The sequence below is a fragment of the Gadus macrocephalus genome, chromosome 13, assembly GCF_031168955.1.
Source record: "Gadus macrocephalus chromosome 13, ASM3116895v1".
NCBI classification, from domain to species: domain Eukaryota; kingdom Metazoa; phylum Chordata; class Actinopteri; order Gadiformes; family Gadidae; genus Gadus; species Gadus macrocephalus.
The window spans coordinates 20,838,699-20,855,119 of NC_082394.1; the positions used below are offsets into that span (position 1 = coordinate 20,838,699).

Consider the following 16,421-nt stretch of genomic DNA (forward strand, 5'->3'; position numbering starts at 1 on the left):
AAATTATGTTTTGGCTGTGATGCCAATTAGAACTCTAATTGGGGGAAATTAAGGAGCACTGGGTTAGACTAGAGTATTAGAGCAATGAGCCACGAGAGGCCGTGGATTACAGTGATTTGTGAACAGCTAGGGAGCGTTGTTTGGCACGAAGCAAAAATAGTAAAAAATTACTGATATAGTTAAAATATCGACATTATTGCAAAAAAACTATAGTGCTAGAAGCTACATAGTTCCCAAAGACCAAAAACTGGTTGACAAGCAATGCAAGCTAGCATTCTTTGAGATATTCAGGGAATTCATTCTAACAAAGAGTGGATATTAAAAGTAATTTATACTATTAATAAGCTTGACAACACTCTTTCTTTAACACAAAGAGAAAGTGCATCTACCGTATGTACATGTATATTCAGACTTTACTGGTGGTGCTGATATGTTTCATGTGTTAAGCTTAGCTTTTAAATCTGTGAATGTGGCATTCCTAGTTTGTGTGCTTCTGCAGCCACACGTCAGGATTTAACAACCTTCCTCGCTAGCTTAGTTTGATAGCACTGCTGGGAAGCTCTGAAAACACTGACACAGTTGGTTAGAGATCACATACACACGCTTATCTGCAGCATCTCTCCTCCGAGGGGCCCCTAGTAAGTGGAGCCGCTGCTTTACATTTATCTTCATAATGACGGTGTCATCTCCTCAGCGTGCTTGGTGAGGAGACACCCTCTACACCAGCGGTGGACCTCTCACACTCCCACACAACCCTTCGCCTCTTCCAGCTCTCAAACCACTTGTGCGACTAACAAACTGGGAGACTGAACTTGCTGAGTAACCTTTGGCGGGAGTGATCCCAGATTGTTAGTCGTACACAAGCAAGAAGTCATAGATGCTTATGTAGCAGGCTAGAAACCCTAGTCAAGCGTAGTGCTCTTGAATGCAGCCCCAGATTGGTCAAGTCCCCTAATTAAGGCCTTATTTAAGGCAGCTGTGGCCATGTACCTGAGTATGGCTCGTGCCCCTGCTGTAGCTGGTGTAGTGCAAACTATGTGAATAGCATTTTGATGGATGGATGGAGGACAGATGGATGGATGGATGGATGGATGGATGGATGGATGGATGGATGGATGGATGGATGGATGGACGGACGGACGGACGGAGGGAGGGAGTGCACTTTTGAGCGGGCTTCCCATTCATTTGATTTGTTTTATTTAGCTTTAGGATAGCCCCCTGTGGTCAAATGACTTTGGACTCATTCCCTCAAACCCGTGGTGTAGGCTAGTGACAAACAGTCAGAAAGGGCTTTAGTTTTTGAGATACCCCTACCGGAGGTAGAACTAAACCCAACAATGTTTTTCCTCATCTCTAAGGTCTCCCATACATGAAAGTGATTCTTGGCTAAAATATTTTTACTGCTAAGATTGTGAAATTGACAGATATTGTTATATACCTCCAAACAAAAAAAGGCCTAAAATATAGCCTGTCCGTATGGGAGTTAAGACAGATAAACTAATGCAGAATGATAAGACAAGCTCTGAGAGCTTTGAGACTTGGCAAGTTTGTAGCCAGGGAGTCACTTCACCTACTGGAAAAACCTGGATGTGAATATCTTGATGCATGAAGTAGATGGAGACCTATAAACACATACCTAAAATAAGCGGACAGTGAAAAAAATGATTTCTATGCAGAATGTTATCATTTACTTTGTAGTTGCTTTGCCAGGCATTATCATAGGAACACATAAGATGGCTTGTTGGAAAGGTGGGATTGTGCTGAATCCAGCAATACCAAACATCTATATATGGTATGAACAATGAAAATGGTATGTCACTCAATGTATGAGGTGTCCAAAATGAAAGAAAATGAAACCAGTCCAATGCCCAATATCAGTGGTCAGAGGAATGTTGATAAATTCAATAATACTGCAAATTAACTTACATGAGGTAAGTGCTGCTGTATATTATAATACATTTAATGATTATATTTGTAATATGGCACATTGTATTATATAGTTCATACAGAAAGAAAGATCCAATTGAATCAGGTTATAATTGAAAAGAACACCTATATCAAAATATTTACATCCACTTGAATTTCTTTGTAGTCAAGTAATTACTGAATAATGGGAAATAATGTTGGCAGCTTTGGTCTCTCCAGACCAGAAGTGGGCAGTAGAACCCACTACCCCCTTGATGTGACCTTTGATTTGACCTTTGATGTGACCAATGATGAAGCTAGCTACATCATTGTCTTCATGGATATTTTCCTAAACTGACAGGTAAATCATTGCATTACAATCATTACATTTCATGTCAAAAGGCTGACCTAGAATCATACAAGTAAATTAGTGCTTAGCCCTCTGTAAAACATATTGAGGAAAAGCATGGAGCAGGTAGAGCATGACAGTAAATCATATGTCAGCAGTGATCGTCTATCACGTTGTCAATGCAGCAAGTATGTACCAAACACCCTGTATGATTTTGTGAACTGGTGTGTTGATTCACGTGCCCACAGAGGTTACCAAACATGTGATGATGACCCAGCTTCGAAGGACAATCTGTGTGTGATAGCAATCTGTCATGATCTCATTGGGCAGAGCCGTCACATCCATACGTCAATCACACTGGGACTCGCCATTTTGATTCATCATGAGTTTGGTAGTAAGACACTCATCGATGAGCTCAGTGCAATGGGGCACTGTGTTTCCTATACAGAGGTTAGGCATTTCCTCACATCTGTGGCAGCAGACCAGATATCAAGGACAGAAAGAGGTGTCTACATCCCAACAGGCCTCACTGGAGTCGCTGAACATGGAATTGTTGATGCAGCCATCGACAACTTTGACCAAAATGAAGATACCCTGGATGGGAAGCATACAACTCATGCTATGGCTTCTGTTGTGTTCCGAAGAGGCCAAGTCTCCACAGCAGATACATGCCTAGCACAGGTTCCAGAGAGGTCCCTCACCACCTTAAACACATTCGACCTGAATGGAGATACACTTCACAGGTACTTATTTTTGACATTGACATTTTTTTTAAATCAATTTTTATGTTTTAATGTTATGGTATCCACTTATTCACATGCACTGCTAAAAATATAATGGGTGGATGAAATGTTTAATAGTGAAGTGAATGTATGCTGTGAAGTTTTAAAGTGATATAATATTCAATGCATATGATCACAAGATTATCCTCTCATTTCAATTGACAGATACATCAAATCAACAAAGCGACCAGAACCACCTGAACTTCCTGAGTTACTAAACACAAACACAACAGTCTCTAAAGCAGCTGAAGACAGAGATCTGGTATGGAAGCTGTCCCGAAATGTAATTGAGAATCAGCAGCATGTCCCTTCATGGTCTGCATTCAATGCCTTCACGTCAGACACTGCTTGTTCAGTAGCCAGTGTACTCTACATGCCCTTCATAAGAGAATCACCCTCAGAATTGTCCACCATCTATACATCTTTGATAAGACTTGTACAGCTTGCTGCAGACCTGGGACAGGACCATATTCTTGTGACTGCAGACCTTGCTATTTATAGTAAAGCACAACAGATAATGTGGAGCAAACCACTTCCTTTACAAGGAAAGATCACAATGAGACTGGGAGGTATGCATATCACGATGGCTTACCTGGCAAGCATCGGAAAGCTGTATGGCGATGGTGGACTCTTTGACATACTTACTGAGTCAGATGTGTATGCAGAGGGAACAGCTCGACAGATGCTTCAAGGGAAACAGCTGGCAAGAGGAGTAAGGAGCATAAAGCTAGCCTCTGAGGCTCTGTTCAGGCTCTTCTGGAACGCTGTGTGCAATGACTGAAGAACAAGAGCAACTCCTACGAGATGTACAGCATGCATTTCATGGTAATGACAAGGCCACTGCTCAACAGTTCATCGGTGAGGTGGAGACTGAACTCCATGAGATTCAGAAGAAAATCCAGAAGTTCACAAATGAGGGAGTTAAGCAATCAGCAACATTTGGATACTGGATAATGTTCCTAAATGGTGCTGATCTGTTGCTACGGATCCTTCGCTCAGAACGCGAAGCTGACTTTCAACTTCACCTGAATTGCATGTGTGAAGTTATGCCTTGGTTCAGAGCTGCTGGAAGGACCAATTATTCCAAGTACATGCCTGTCTATGTTGCAGAAATGAAAGCTCTTGAACATGAACAACCAGAAGCATACACATTCATGCAGCAAGGTGGGTTTGTTGTTCGCCGGTCTGAGCATCGAAGCTTCAACTGTGTGGCATCTGATCAGGCACTGGAGCAAACCATTAATCGTGAAGGCAAGAGTCAGGGTGGAGTTGTTGGTTTTACATTGCGAAAGGGAGCTCTCACAAGATGGCTGATGACAAGACATGTGACCACAGCATATGTGGATGCCATGAAAGAGCTTTGTGACACTGATGCAAAGGGCCAAAAAGTACACCAGGAGCATGGAGCATCCAGAACGGAAAGAGACGAGAGAGACATACAGAAGATAATGGAAGCTGTGGAGCAGAGACAGAATCCTTTTGATCTTGAAAGCATTCCTGAGGAATTGATCAATATTGCAAGTGGTCAGGTTGCATCTGAGAAGGTTGCAAAAGGGCTCTCAAGCTTCCTCCAAGATGGTGCAAAGCAGAATGCCGTCTTTATTGAAGAACGTCTGGCAAAATCAAAAAGAACAAAGAGCTTCTGGGAGCCTGAGAAAAGAAACCAGTGTGCAACCTTCAAGGATATGAAAACATCAGTTGGAGTCCAGTCTAGACAGGTTCACATGGACTCAGATGTGCTCTTTCGAAGGTTACTGGCTGTTTCCAAGCAGCGAGAGGTGTCCATGGAAACTGTGATGTCTCATGAACTCGCAGCTGTCCCGCCCTCTTTGTTTTATGATGATGGAAGCATGAGGAAGACAACTAAAGCTGACCTTGCCAAGAAACTGGAGGCTGTTGTTGAAGAGTCACAGCAGCTGCCAAATGTTGACGTACCATCAGCATACATCATCGATGGCATGGCTCTTATACAGACTCTCCATGATTCAGCCTTTCAAACATTCAACGACCTGGCCGAGTGTGTCTGGAAAAAGATCACAATGTTAATGGGAAAGGAAGGCATCAGCTGTGTTGTTGTAGTGTTTGACAGATATGACCATCAACACTCAGTCAAAGATCTAGAGAGGCAAAGAAGAGGCACCATTCAAACCACACGAACACATATCATCACAGGACAAGCAAGTGTTCCAAACTATAGGAAATACCTTAAGATAAGTGGAAACAAGGCTGCTCTATGTAGCTTTGTGAGTAACTACATCACAAGTACTGGGCCGATGAGACTCTCTTCAGAGAACACAGTTATCTTGGCTGGTGGTTTTGATAATGGTGAGGAAGTAAAGAGGGTTAGGAAGTCAGGCATCGACAATTTGACAGAGCTTTACAGTGACCAGGAGGAGGCAGATACGAGACTGGTGTTACATGCAATACACCTTGCAAGGTCACATTCTCGTCTAATAGTCAAATGTGATGACACAGATGTGCTGGTTTTGCTGATCTACTATACAAGCAAAGGAATGTTTGGATCCTCTGCAGTTTTCATGCACTCTGGACATGGCCTGAAGGAAAGATTCATCCCAGTCTGTTCAATCACTCAGAAGCTTGGACCGGTTCTTTGTGATTGTTTGCCTGCATGCCATGCCCTCACAGGTTGCGATACAACAAGCAGCTTATACAGAATTGGGAAGACCACTGCCTTCACAAGACTGAAGTCCCATCTGAGTGAGCTGAAGGAAATGACTAAGTTTGGACTTTCTGGAAGCCTGCAAGAAGCTTTGCCTGTGGCAAGAAAATATGCCCTGCTCCTGTATGGCCAAAAGAAAAGGGTGGATGGACATCTTTGCACCAATCTGGATGAGCTGAGGTACACACTTGCATCTACCACAGATGCATCTGCAGCAAATCTACCTCCAACAGAAGATGCCTTCCAGCAACATGTGTTGAGAGCCTTGTATCAAACAGCAGTGTGGCGTCACAGCCACCTGGCCAGGCCTCATCTCTGGAACCCAGTTGGTAGAGGATGGAAGCTCAGAGAAGATGGGTCCATTGAACCTGTGATGTTCCAGAAGGAACCAGCACCTAAAGAAGTCAGAGACATCACCCATATGTACTGTAAAGATGGAAAATGCAATGATACCACCAAATGCCAGTGTCTTGCAGTGGGATTGACTTGCACTGAGTTTTGCTCTTGCTCTTTTCCAGACTGTCCAAATGTGACTCATTTTGTCACTGATGATGATGTGGATGAGTGACAATGAAATGTTATAGTTTAAGTAATAGTTTTATTAAAAGGCTCATCAATGCCAAACTGCAATCCTGACTCCTGGTCTCCTGTGTGTGCTATTGCCAGGCCCTAAGCCATAACTAGACTCGCCTCAGATAGGACACTACAGCACATTGCAATGCAATGAGTTCTTTCATTTGGGACAGCTAAAACATCTAATTATGAATGGTTGCATGGTTTATTTTATATTATATATATGATATATTTATATTATATTTTTATATTTGGTTGGCTGGATTTAGCGCAATGACATCCTTCCAACAAGCCATTTTATGAGTTTCGAGGACAGTACAAGTAGTCACTGTAAACGTGTCATCTTTCAATTTCAGTCTTTGTTTCCATATGAACTGTATAGATATATACAGTATATATACAATGTGCTATATTATTTGTGTCATTATTAAATGTGTAGTATAGAGCAGCACTAACCTCTTACTTAATTTGCAATTTGCAGCTTTGGACTTTTATATCAGTTTCATTTTCTTTCATTTTGGACACCTCATACATTGAGTGACATACCATCTTTATTGTTCATACCATATATACATATTTGGTATTGCTGGATTCAGCACAATCCCACCTTTCCAACAAGCCATCATATGTGTTCCTGTGATAATGCCTGGCAAAGCAACTACAAAGTAAATGATAACATTCTGCATAGAAATCATTTTTTTCACTGTCCGCTTATTTTAGGTATGTGTTTATAGGTCTCCATCTACTTCATACATCAAGATATTCACATCCAGCTTTTTCCAGTAGGTGCATTGACTCCCTGGCTACAAACTTGCCAAGTCTCAAAGCTCTCAGAGCTTGTTATCATTCTGCAGTAGTTTATATGTCTTAACTCCCATACGGACAGGCTATATTTTAGGCCTTTTTTTGTTTGGAGGTATATAACAATATCTGTCAATTTCACAATCTTAGCAGTAAAAATATTTTAGCCAAGAATCACTTTCATGTATGGGAGACCTTAGAGATGAGGAAAAACATTGTTGGGTTTAGTTCTACCTCCGGTAGGGGTATCTCAGAATTTGGGGGGCATTGTCACTAGCCTAGTGGTGTCTAGTGTGGGCCACACCAAGTTTTGTCAGTGTGCAGCATGGTGAGCAGGGCTAATTCCATTCTTGTTCATTTTTGTAGGTTCACCTGCTGCTGTTTTGCCATACTTTCATCTTGCTTATCTTTTGCTCATGATTACAATACTTTATTTTTATTGAACCAACTGGGGGTTAAATGTTTGCTTTGATACTGTTTTAATTTAATTTTCTCTAGACTGGAGCTGGGCGCCAAACTGTAGGGAGGCTAGACACCCATGGTGAGGTCCCTTCACTTGCATGCGAGTTGAAGCACTGGGAAACAATACATTTTTCCACCAGTTTTAGTTTGCAGTGATGATTGATGTGAGGCACCTGAGGTGAGTGGTAGCACCCCTAGGCACTCCTCGGTGTAGTTTGCCTCTCGGCAGTTGGCCTCAGCGTTAAGGCCTGATTCCAGGCCTTAAACACAGGGCCTAAACACACCGGTGCCGAAGCGGCGAGTCGAAAAGTCAGCCCCCATTATTCCGGATGTGCGAGCCCACATTGGCGCCGCGCGGCATATCTACTCCTCACCACTGGATGTCGCCCTCTTTCGTTTGTGAGAAACAATTACGAGAATGGATGATGAGAGACTGGTCGTCGAGGTGGAAAAATATGTTGAATTGTATGACCAAAGTTCCCATCATTACAAAGACGACTCCAAAAAGGACATTGCCTGGCGAGCCATAGCTCTGGAGATTGGCTCTTCAGGTGAGAAATCAACAATGGTGGACTAAGTACCCAAACCATTAACCATGATGGAAATAGACGAAATCAAGTCGCATATAATCACACCATGTAGGTAGAAACCAGATTACTTGTAATATTTTTTTTTTTTTTTAAGGCAAGGCAACTTCATTTATATAGCACTTTTCATACATGAAGCAGACTCAAAGTGCTTCACATAGAAATACAATAAATATACAATAAAATAGATAGGCTAAGTAAAAGAAAACACAGGCAAAGTTCAAAAATGCATTGTCATGTATTAACTGTCTCTCTGGTATCAGATCATGTATTAACTGTCTCTCTGGTATCAGAGTAACCGTTTCTCTGGGTTTAAGGAAAAATAACATTAAGTGTCTCGAGCACTCAAATAAAATTGACCGGCTACAGAGTCCAGCACAGCAATAACATCACTGTATTTATCCGGAGGGATAAAAAAAAGTGTGTGTGTGTATATATATGCAAAAGAGTATTAATACCAGAGAGGGATAATAACTAAATTATAGGTCATCATGACTAGGCTACACCATACGGTTCTGCCATTGCACACTTCCTAGTGGCGAATTGAAATATTGGCACAGCTTGTCTCTGACAGCATGTGCTGCCTGCCCATCTCTGTTTCCCCACCTCATCCTCTCCATCCCCTCAAGGTTGTTGCCTCCCTGCTCGTCCAGCAATCTCTGATTGTCTGCTGGTTGAAGAAGATAGTTATGCAGTATGCATGTTGTTAGCACAATGGCATCCACTTTGTTGGGGTGGAGGGAGATGCTTCTTTTGAAGATCTGCCACCTGGATGTTAGGATGCCAAAGGCATTTTCAACCACATTTCTGGCCCGTGATAGTCTGTAATTGAAAATGCGCCTCTCCAGGGAGATGTCGCGTCCAGGATAGGGCCTCATCAGATATGTTTTCAGAGGGAAAGCAGCATCTCCATTCACCGTGAACGGCATGTCACCCAGATGTTGAGCAGCGGTTATGACTGCATCCTGAGGGACATTGAGGGTTGCAGCCTCCAGACCTCTGCCCAGTGCAGATGCAGCCAACACTCCCCCATCACTGGACCTACCATATGCCCCGATGTGGACCACCCTAAAACGATAGTCTGCGTCCACCAGGGGCATGAGGAAAACGGAAAAGCTTTTTTTGTAATTAAAATACAGGGTGCCAGATCCGGGGGGTGCCTGTATGGAGACGTGTTTTCCATCAAGGGCACCAATGCAATTTTGGAAGTTCCACCTTTCCAAGAACTTTGCCACTATTCCTCGCCATTCATACTCGGTTGGCGGTGGCATGCATGTCCCCACCATCCTCATATTGATGGTGTCACAGGTGTCCTTGATGGCGTTGGAGACCGTGCTTACGCCCAAGCGGTAGCTGAAAGCAAGGCTTGCAATGGAATCTCTTGTGGCTATATACCTGTAAAAGCGAAGAAAATAGTCGGCGAACACTTGTTTGATAATTTACTTATTTCCCCATTTACAGTGGGAGATTGCAAGGCCAGGTGGAAGGGACTGAGGGATTCATTTGTCAAGTCCCGAAAAAAAATGCATCTTCCAAGTGGGTCTGGGGCAACAAGCCACCGGGACTGGAAATACGCAACGCTCATGCCCGTTATGCCGAGCAGAAGGTCAGTCCCCTTGCTTGAATCATCATTGTAAAGCCAGTACCAAATCATTATTTGCTATTACTTTTTAGAGTAATTTACAGTTACAATTGTTTTACCTCTAGCACCATAGGCAATTTGGAGGCCTCTGAGCCAGGGCAGAACACCCAGGAAGAGGAGGCACAGGAGCAGCAGGAGGATGCAGCTCGACCTCCCCGGACTGAGAGGATGGCAGCCCAACGAGGCACTGCATCCAGCAGCAGACACAGGAGCAGAAGCCCCAACACTGTGGTCAACGACAGGCTCCTGGACTTCATCACAGTGCCACCACCAACAGTTCCAACAACTGCCTGTGAGCATTTTTTGCTGAGTTTGGTTCCTCAGCTGGACAGACTCAATGCCAGGAACCTGCAAGTCCTGGACGACCTGGAAACCTCCTCACCATAGTCAACCCTATGGGTCTATGGGAGGGCCATCCTCCGAGAAGGATCAACATTATGAACGATTGTGAGGGAGCCACGGGCCCCACATTAGTATTATTTGTTTTTTCTGTTTGGACCAAATACATTGCTTTTTTTTAATGAGATCTGGGCACATTATTATAGCCCTTAATCACATTACAATTGCAAAGGGCGTAACAGGCCAAATATTTATGATATGTTTTTAAGTTTTACCTTAATGTGACCGCAAGCTTTTGTTTTGGTTCGATGGAACTACTGTAATTTGTGTCCATCTTTGTAATGTCAGGACCAATTATTGAAAGGATTTGGTCCATCTCAGTGGCATTCATCCTGAAGTATTTGCGGTGCCTCTCAGGATCTGCACGGAGCTCCTGGACCAGATTGTGGTATACCCCCTGATCTTCCCTCCGTTCATTGATGGGGTGCACACAAACCCTTCGTCTTCTCCTTGCCAGCCTACGGCACAGCAGAAGAAGGGCAGCCACCCTCTTTGTTCTGTTGAAATAAAAAAAAAAATCAATAAAATGTAAAAGCGCTTGTGTTCAATTAAAATGGATAACTACTGGCTGAATACATGTAAATATGTGGCTATGTTAAGGCTATATAGATGGATAGATAGCTACTGTATGGGGACCAATAAAGCCATCCAGTAGCTCAATACAAGTACACACAACAACAATTGCCCTTAAAAGGTGACTGCACTATATACTAAAAAGGCTTAATAGAAGGTCCTGCACTTATGGTGATTGTTGATGGAGTAGATGAATAATTTCACAATATAAAATAAATAAATGACGGTAAATAAAACAATACATTTTTCAAAATTTTCAGCGAAAAAGATGGAAAATAAATAAACTAGGCTACTCACCCATGGCGTTCTTCTCTTTTTTGCGGTTGATCGACGGGTGACTTCCTGCTCTTATACTGCAGCGCGACCGTCGCGCCGCTTCCAGTTGGTGCTAGAGGCGGCTTTTGACGCGCATGAAATGCGCGTCGGCGCCGGTGTGTTTAGGCCCTTAAAGGCCTGATTCCACTGGACGCGTTACGGCAGCGTTACGGCTGCGGCACGTCTTGGCCACGGTCACCGCAGCAGATAGGTTATACTATAATCAATGAGACCATATCCAGCGGGCACGGCTGCGGAACGTATCAGCAACGTCCCAGGAGTGGCTCGCCGTGCCACAGCGGTGCCATGCCGTAATTCCGACGCCTCATTGTTCCGACATCTCAATGGTCCGAAATATTTCCCATTAGATCGACATGCCACTATGCCGATGTTCCGAAAACGGAACCCATTGGTCCGAAGGTCCGTTTGTGCGACTTTTCAAAAAGGAGGCGCATTAGGCCGACGGTTCAATATGCCGAATAGGCCAAGGCACAATTCCACATGTGTGATTATGAAACCAAAAATAAAAGACAATAGGCTAAGTTCCAGCAGTGCACTTCACCAAGCCAGACTGTTGCTGTGGGCTTGAACGGTCACAAGAGGTGAATTTATGAGGCGCATGTTATACAAGGACTAATACTTTTCCCGTAAAGAAGTCAAACGGTGAGTGAAAAACAAATAAAATTTTTATCTTTAGTAGCTGTGTGTGGGCCTATATGTGTTGTTTACTGTGTTTACAGTGGGCTTTTAGCCAAAATAATTTCGCTGGTATTGATTTAGTCAAACTTATACCTCATACCGTGTACTTAGTCAAGTGTGTGTGTGTGTGTGTGTGTGTTTGTGTGTGCGTGTGTGTGTGTGTTTGTGTGTGCGTGTGTGTGTGTGTTCGTGCCCATGTTGAGAATTAGACCTACGCTCTCTGTCCATGGGGCTGAAACACCCTGTCGAAATGAAGTGAAAGCGTTGTCACTTTGCTCTCCAATATTCATCGTGAACGTGATATGTAAGCCTATGTTGTATTTTGGAGAGAGTGAGATAGAGCGAGAGAGAGCGAGAGCGAGGTATAAAACTCTTTATATGTAGGCCTATTCGTCATATTGAACCGTCGGCCTAATGCACCTTTTTTGAAAAAAAAATAGAAAAGTCTGACAAATTGCCCTTCGGACCAATGGGTTCCGTTTTCGTAACATTGAACCGTCGGCATAGTGGCATGTCGATCTAATGGGAAATATTTCGGATCATTAAGACGTCGGAACAATTTGGTGTCGGAATTACGGGCAGGCCCCGCCGCAGCGCTATCATTCCGTAGCATTTCTATTTTTGCCGCAAGCTGTTACTGAACCGCGTCAATTTCAACAGAGCAGATCGAGCAGGGCAGGAAGTGAAAAAGTAAAAGCCATAGAGCATCCGGTCAATTTTCTAAATAAAGCACAATACTCAGCTCATGTAGCCTATCATCAACATTATTACGCCATGACAGGTGGCACCAAGTCAGCAGTCAATCAATCAAAGGGTCTCAGAGGGTCAGCAACATGGACGGAGAGAGACTCATTGTCGAAGTTCAGCAACATGAAGTCATTTATGTACCAAATCATCCTTTTTATAAGGGCAATGGCCGGAAGGACAAAGCTTGGCATTTAATTGCAGTAGTTTTGGGAGTGGAAGGTGAGTACATTAGGTTTAGGATTATCGCGTGATCTCGTGATCTCGCGTGAATACGGCTGGCTCGCAAGGCAGCGTTGCGCTGCCGTAACGCGCCCGGTGGAAATGCAAGCAGGGCAGAGTCGCAGACGTTCCGTGCCGCAGCCGTACGCGGCCGAAACGCGTGCGGTGGAATCCCGGCGTCTGTCTGGCAGGTTTTGTTTTAGTTTTGGATTGCTATTTTTGATTGTGATTTTTAGATTTTATGTACAAAATATCTCAGCTGATTTTAATAAAGAATATGTTCTCCTTGTTAAGCTATCGCGTGATTAGTTTTACACTAATCCTTATTTCGAGCAGTTCCAGTTTATGCACATTTTTGTTCCCATTTAAATAAAGATTTGTTTAATCTTGGAATTACCGTCTCTGTCCGTTCAGTTAAATGAATCTACTTGCCTCATCAGTATTATCAATAATATTCAACAACACAAAAGTAATACACCATCTTATACTGATTTCCAGGGGTGTAATTCGACTGGTGGCTTTGTCGGTTCTCCCCTCAATCCTCCCCAATATTGCCCTTGCAAGCTTACATACGTAAGTTGATAGGCAGATGTTTTTTCTTCGGTGTTTGAGAAGTTGCCACAATAACACAACTGTTAACGACAAGAATGCTTTGAATATAAATCAACGCCTGAGCTTTGTTTCTTTACAAAAGTCATATGGCTGAGATCCCTCACGGAGAGCAGATGTTCTTGCACAGCTGTACGATGCTGTATCAGCAGCGCTGCAAACAACCGTCTCAAAGTCAAGCACCTAGCCAACTAACTAGCTACAGCCTCCATGGAAAGCTTTGACGTGACGCACTGCACTGCTCGCCATGTGCTGTGCCTCGCCGCCCTGACCAGACTTTATTTTAGTAGTCTGTGCATCCTTACATTTTATTTTCCCTGATTGTCAACTCAATGCTTCGCATCCTCAGGTAAGTTTATGATTCTGTGTCATCACATGCACTCCACATGATGATTTTCTTGTAAAGGTTTAATTGTGCTTTAAAATAACAACTGCAGAGCTAGCCTTGGCGGTTGCCTAAAGGCCGTGGAGGTTGTGTTTAGTGTAATATCTGGTCTATGGAGGCACCCATCTATCTATCTTGTTTTATTCCTAAATGTGATATATATAATGATTGTTACCCCAGTGCACTGGTGGTTTGTGTATGCCTGTGAGGTGGTAGAAATACATTGGATGTGGTACAAAACATACAGTGAGCGTAATGTCTGGGCTGAATGGAATGACCTCGTACAGCTCGGGTCAGGTGGATGTCTGCGGGACCCTAACCAAAGGTATGGAGAAAACAAACCATCTGCTAAAGCCTTCAGAACATACCAGTGTTTGGTGGTGGGGGGTATGCAGGTATGAAGGAGTGTTTGGTCGAGACGCCGAGAAGAATTGATCAACACAAATCCATTTGTTTGCGATTTGCTGCTATGAAACCATTTGTATTGTGGGGCGTGGCGCCGGTCCACACAACTCCATGACTAATCAGGATAGAACCAGCAGCAGGCTGTTAACAGTACATCACATTAAATTCAACCCCAGAATCCAGAGTGCATGAAAAACACATTAACTCAGTGAGATAAAATAAATCATAAAGCGCACAGACAATTATAAAATGATCTTTTGTCCTAGCGTGCCATGAAGGCCCTTTTCTACCCTCCCGAAAGAAATGAAAGCCCACCAGTTATTGTAATCTATTCCAGTTCAAGTCTTAATTTGACGCTATAAAATAGACAACAGTCTCTATCGTTCCATCCGTAGCTGCTATTCTATAAGTAATGAATAGAAATCTGATTTATATGAACATCCAATTTGAGATTCTAATTAATTTGCACATGACCATGTCCCTTGATCGATATTCATGTTTCATATGAATTATTTAAACTCAAGGAGGCAGGGCGGATGTAAAGTCATTTTGGTTTCAGCTGCACTCGAATGCAACTATTCATCTTCCTTCTTAAAGCAGGTTCCTGTGCAATGCCTCTACCCATTTCGTAAAATATTGTCATTGTGTCACTCTTAACAGTAGTTATGAGACTGCTGCTTTTGGGTCCCATGGTCCATGGTGCATGTGTGATATCTCAACCAGCCCACTATATGGCTATTTCTTAAGAACGGGGGGGTTGATACTGGCTATGCTTGTTGCGCAAGCAGTTTCATGAGCATTTCCAGCATCCACTCAAATGCCCTACTGCAAAAACGTGAACAGGTCTGTGGTGGCACTTGAGTAGACATCTTTCAAGGTGCTGATTTTGCGGTATGGTTTTCCTCATTTAGTTGTTGCTAAAGAAAGGATATAAGAGGCAGAGCAAAACCTATTGTCAGGTCCACCGCACTTCAACCCCCACTTCCCTTTGCATTCCACTGGTTGTCCACCATCCATCATTATCAGGCTCATTATCAACATGTTTTGGTGGGCTGTCATTGGTCCTGGCTAACACAGGGGGATTGATGTGGTTTGGCACTGATGAAACTGTCGCTTGATCCCACCATTAATCTCGGTTTTGTTTTGTGTCTTCCAGGGCCTTATTTTCTCCTCCCTGCTTTTGCCTTCACTAAACTAGGTTAGGAGCATAGTAAGAAGAAGAAAGGAGGAAACATTTCCACGAATACAGAGATTATCTTGATGAGGTCTTGCACTATTCCACTTATTGTGAGTCATGCACGAATTTGGACTGAACCATTTGCACACACAACTCAAAATGCGTGTTTCGATTATGTATTTATAACACCATATTCTTACTTATATTCCTTAATATCCTGCCTCTCACCTCGGGCGCCACAATTCTACATCACACAGCCATTAGCATCACTTCAATCGGCCGTATGTGTGCTCCACAGGGAGATTCATTATACCCTGTGTGTAGATTTAGGAACAATGTACAGAATGACGTCATCATTCTCAATTGAAAGTGGTGAGTTGATGCTAGAATTAGCTACTGAGAATTGAAGTTCAAAACTCGCTTTTTGCTTGGATGGAGCTATGGGACGCTTCTTCCATTAATTACTTCGGCAGCGTTTCCCTGCCAAATGGATGCGTTGACGGCCTGCTCATTAGACGCTGATGGCTCCGGTGGATGACCAATGAGGGCCGTTGGCTCCTCACCATAACACCTTACTCTGTCTTCAGCCTCTGGGAGGAGGCTCCAGGTCACCATGACATTAATAAAAAGAGACTTACAATTTGGAATGGAAAAATTAAAACTAATTAAAAGTCCACTGTCTAAAATGTAGTAGCAACTGCGATGGGGTTGCCACCCTCTACCTTTCCAACGCCTACAACGGCCTATTGGGTGAGGTGCTTCCAAAATGATGTAATCGTCCACCACAGCGATCCTTGATAGTTAAATTAATTGTATGTAGTTATCGACAGTTGTCTGTAAATTTATCTCATAGGTCATTAATTACCAGTAAAGGTAATTTTACATTGAACTAGATTGTTTGTTGCAATTCTTTTCCGGGCCCCGTTTCCCGAAAGCATCGTTAGCCTAAGTGGATCGTGAAGTGCGTCGTACGAGCATCGTACAGTTTTCACACCGTGTCCCGAAAGCATCGTTGGTAACGAACGTCATGAAAACGCTCGTAGCTAACGAGGACTCCAGGGGTACTCGTAGGATGCTAAGAGCATCGTTAGCCTACTATAGCCTCAGTGGCG

At 43.3% G+C, this 16,421-nt stretch overlaps 1 protein-coding gene across 1 annotated transcript in view; it reads right to left on the reverse strand.

Annotated features, from left to right (window-relative positions):
* Positions 1 to 905: 905 nt before the first annotated feature.
* Positions 906 to 16,421, reverse strand: part of fhit (fragile histidine triad diadenosine triphosphatase) — a 297,946-nt gene continuing 282,430 nt past the window's right edge. The window contains exon 8 of the transcript XR_009528788.1: positions 906 to 920. The gene's annotated coding sequence lies outside the window, so the exon portion shown is untranslated. The remainder of the gene's footprint in view (positions 921 to 16,421) is intronic.